Below are 5,000 nucleotides of genomic sequence, written 5' to 3'. Positions count from 1 at the left end.
CTGCGGCCAGTAGCGACGAGCTAGTGAAGGTGCCTCGATCTCGCTCTAGCCAACACCAGCGCACCTACACAGCCAGGACTTCGCGGCTGTGGAACATGTTCACGGCGGCCACGCCCCAAGTGCAGGACATGTCCCACGCACCAGGTGAAGCTGGCAGCCCACAGCTGGCGTAGCACGCACCTGTCCCCATTGGTGCTTTAAATTTTTTATTATTTTATTGTATTATTGTATTAGCATTATCATCTTTATGTTAAATATGTATAGTGTTATTCCTGTTAATAATACTATCATAGGCTTCTTAAATAATTCCATACTCAACGTGGAATTTTAAGCCTTTCTGTAAATATTTGTTAAAAAAAAAAAAAAAAAAAATGCGTAGAGAGAGAGAGAGAGAGAGAGAGAGAGAGAGAGAGAGAGGAGAGAGAGAGAGAGAGAGGAGAGAGAGAGAGAGAGTAACACACGCTCATACCTTTTCATCACCCATCTTTCTCACTTTCCCACACACACACACACACACACACACACACACACACGTCTCCTCCCTCCTAAAACGGAGGAGAAAATACATGAGATTGTGAGGAGGTCTTGCCACAAAATGAATGGAGAAACAAACCTCTTTCTCTTTTTAGTTGACAGAAAAATAAATAAATAAATAAAAACTGAACCAAATAATAATAATAATAAGACAAAAAATAAGGATACAAATTTAAAAACAAAACAAAACCAAAGAGAAACAAACAACTTAAACCCATTCCCTTTGTGTCTTTAATTGTTCCCAACTCTCTCTCTCTCTCTCTCTCTCTCTCTCTCTCGTCTCTCTCTCTCTCTCTCTTCTCTCTCTCTCTCTCTCTCTCTCTCTCTCATTATGTTCTTTAATTCCTTTTCTTTCTTTGCTAGTGGCTTCCTTCTCCGCCTCCTCCTTCTTCTCCTCTTTCTTTTCTCCTTCCTCCTCCTCCTCTTCCTTTTCTCCTTCCTCTTCCTCCTCCTCCTCCTCTCCCTTTTATTCTTCCTCCTCTTCATTATATCTGCATTTACTTTTGTTGCTTTTAATTTCTTCCTTTCACTTCCTCCTCCTCCTCCTCCTCCTGCACCTCACACTGAAGAATAGGCAGTGTAGACCTGCTGCTGTTTGTTCTTCCTATGTGTTCCTTTGTGTTCCTCTTCCTTGTCTTCCTCCTCTAACATGCAAGTTAAAATTAACACACCAAGTCTTGATGAAGAATTAATGCCACGTGGAACACACAGCAGGAGGAAGAAAAGGAGGAAAAGGAGGAAGAGGAGGAGATTCTCTCTCTCTCTCTCTCTCTCTCTCTCTCCTCTCTCTCTCTCTCTCTCTCTCTCTCTCTCTCTCTCTCTCTCTCATGTGTTAATGGTCATTAGTCTCCGCTTTAAAATTTACAGGTTCGTCTTCCTCCTCCTCCTCCTTCTCCTTCTCTCCTCCCGTTCCTTTAAGTCTACGATGTTTTTATTCGAATACTAATAAGAGGGAGAGAGAGAGAGAGAGAGAGAGAGAGCGTGTGCTTCCTCGGACCGCTGGAGGCAGTGGTGGAGATCAGGGAAGCCCAGACCTCTTAGACACGAGGGCAGTAGAAGTAGAAGAAGACCCCACCACAAATACAGCTACCGCTGCTGCCACTTCCACCGCCACCACCGCAGCAGCATCAACACCTGCCGACTCCGACACTGACTCCGCCGCTGCCGCCACCAACACCACTACCACCACCACCACCAACATCAACAACAGGAGGAGGAGCAGCAGCAGCAACGACAGTAACAACAGGAACAGTATCAGCAATGGCAGAAACAACAACAACAACAGGAGCAGCAGCAACAAGAGGAGGAAGAAACGAGGTCAGCAGCGATTAGGACCTCACTCCGCCACACCAGGTGCGCGACCCAACCCTCCCGCACCCCAGTCCCACCCACATCATTTTAGATCCCAAAGGGACGTCAGAGGTGGAGACAGACCACGCTGCGACTAACTGCTCCCGCCTCGGACACACATCCGAGGTGTGTTACAGCCGCACTGCTGATATAAGGCAGGAAACGATTCTCAGAAGGGTCCCTGACAGAAGGATGGAGAAAAGAGTTAAATCCTCAACCTCAGCTGCCCTTTCGAGACTCCCCCTCTCCACCCCTACCCACCATCATGGCAACCACAACCAAGGCAACACCACGACTGGAGCCCACTCATGTGGCAGGGAAGGCAGTAACGCGCCTCCCCCTGCCAAGGTAGCCCTAAGTCAAACCAGCGCCAAGGAAAAACAAAAGACTGGCCACCTCAGCCGACACCTGACTGTTGTGTCGGCCAACGTGAGGGTCTTCGCACCAACCTTGGTGACCTCACCCACAACTTTGTCCTCCAACACAACGCGGACATTGTTGCCGTCACGGAAACGTGGCTCAGTGGTGAGGTGGAGCCGACGTTTTGGCAACATCCCGGGCTATACAAAGTGGGTGAGGAAGGACCGTGAGCATAGAGTGGGCGGAGGCGTGGCTGCCTGCTTCAAACACGGCCTCCAAACTCAAAAAATTGACGTGGTGCTGCCTGAAGGAATGGAGGCGCTGTTCTTCAGAGTGGTAATAAATGACAGCACAGGACTCCTCCTGTGTGTCATGTACCGTCCCCCAAGGCAAGGACGTTCAGCGCTGGATTTTCTGACGGAGGAATTGGACACTATGCTACAGCGGCACAAGTGTTCCCACGTCATGATTCTGGGGGATCTAAACTTCCACCTTGAGCAGGATGCCTTTAACAGCCTCCTGATGGTGCAGGGTCTGACGAACCACGTGTCGTTCCCTACACATGAGAGGGGAGGGTCGCTGGACCCTGTGCTAACAGATCTCCCTGACTCCAGCATCGTCTGCCATCAACTGGGGACGGTGGGCACCTCCGACCACCATGCCGTGCTGGCACGAGTCAAGCTGGATATAGCGAGGGAGGCCGCTGCCCCGCGCACTATCTGGCTGTGGGAGCAGGCTGACTGGGCATCCCTGAGACACGACATCGTTCGCTTGGACTGGGACGCCCTACTGATAGGCAACGCGGAGGAAAAGGCCCGTGCCCTCACCACCAAGCTCCTTGCCCTCCAGCAGCAACACGTCCCCAGCAGAAGGTACCTCGTTAGGCCTAATGACCCTGCTTGGTTTGGTTACCGATGCCGAGCGGCCGCTGAGGCTAAACACGAAGCCTGGGTGAGGTACAAACGTCGTCCAACACACTACAACTGGGCCCAACACCGTGTGGCGTGTAGACGGGTGACAGCTACCTGCAGGTGGGCGAGACGGCAGCAGCGAGAGGACCTGAGGCAAAAGCTCTGTGGCTCAGGGGTTGGCCACAAGACCTGGTGGAGGCTTGTCAAGGAGCAGCAAGGAACAGGCCGCCGCGACACTGTTCCTCCACTAACAAGGCCGGACGGGACAACAGCCGCCAGCAGTGAGGACAAGGCTTCTCTACTCGCTGATTTTTTCGCAGAGAAGATGTCAGTCACTGATCCGGGTAGACGTCCACCTCACCTCCCTCAGGAAACAGACCACACCGTCGCCGATGTTCAGGTGACACGTGAACAGGTGGAGCGGCTGATGAGGGAAGTAGAGGAGAACAAAGCCACCGGCCCGGACGACATCAGCCCGCGGCTCCTCAAACGTTGCGCCAGTGAGCTGTCAGGTCCTCTCACCAGCGTCTTCAGGGCCTGCCTGATGGAGCACAGGTGGCCCTCTATATGGAAGGAGGCGCGAGTGGTACCAGCCCACAAGAAGAACTCAAAGCCTGAGCCCAGCAACTACAGACCCATCTCGCTGCTCTCCGTGGTGGGCAAGTTGCTGGAGCAGGTGGTGGCAGGTGTCATCTGTCATCACCTGAGTGAGCACCGCCTCCTCTCAGACAGACAGTTCGGCTTCCGGCCTGGCCGCTCAACAGCGGACCTCCTCACCCTCCTCTCCCAAGGCTGGCAGGATGCCCTGGACGAAGGTCTGGATACTCTTGTGGTGGCCCTGGACATTGCTGGGGCCTTTGATAGGGTCTGGCACGCGGGGCTTGTAAAAAAGCTTTGCGCCAAGGGTATCCAGGGCAACCTCCTTGCACTGCTCGAGGACTACCTCCAGGGGAGAACCCTCCGGGTAGTCATCAATGGACAGGCATCCCAGCCGTTACCTATACAGGCCTCAGTTCCACAGGGTTCAGTGTTGGGCCCGATCCTGTGGAACATATACATCGATGACCTCCTGCGGCAAATCCCGACTCTGCTTGCATACGCCGACGACTGCAATCTCTCCCGCTCGTACTGCCGCTCCGACAGTCAACGAGCCGTTAGAGAGCTAAATAGGCAGCTCAGGCTGGTGATGGAGTGGGGAGAGGCGTGGCAAGTCAGCTTCGCTCCAGAAAAGACGCAGGCCATGGTCATCTCACGGTCCCCAGCTGCCTCCCCAGCCGTCTCAGGCTGTCTGATTTTTGGAGGCCAGACACTTCCCCTCCAGGAACACGTCAAGTTGCTGGGAGTGACAGTGGACTGTGGCCTGCGCTTTGACCGCCATGTTGCTGCTGTTGCCCACCAGGTCTCCCAGCGAGTCTCTGCACTGCGTCGGATGTCAGGAAACCTCGACTCCCGGGGCATCCTCACACTGTACAAGGCTCAGATACGGCCTTGTATGGAGTACAGTGCCTTGTCCTGGATGTCGAGTGCCCCCACCCACTTGCAGAGACTGGATGCTGTGCAACGCCGTGCCCTGCGCTTGGTGGGGATGGACGGACAGCAGCAGCAGCAGCAGCAGCAGCAGCAGCAGCAGGAGGAGCAGACCGGAGTCACGTCGCTGGAGCATCGGCGGGACGTGTCGGCGCTGGTGGTCCAGCACAAGGCCCGGGTTCTGGAGGTCCCTCATCTCAGCTCGATAAGGCTCCCACCACGAGCTGTCCAGAGGGAGTCCAGGACCACCACCTCCAATGACATGCTGGTGCAAGTGCCTCGATCTTACTCGAGGCAGCACCAGCGCTCTTACACAGC

The sequence above is a fragment of the Scylla paramamosain genome, unplaced genomic scaffold (genome assembly GCF_035594125.1).
Source record: "Scylla paramamosain isolate STU-SP2022 unplaced genomic scaffold, ASM3559412v1 Contig11, whole genome shotgun sequence".
Taxonomy (NCBI): Eukaryota; Metazoa; Arthropoda; class Malacostraca; order Decapoda; family Portunidae; genus Scylla; species Scylla paramamosain.
The sequence above is the reverse complement of the archived record's forward strand: the minus strand, read 5'-3'. Positions refer to the sequence as shown.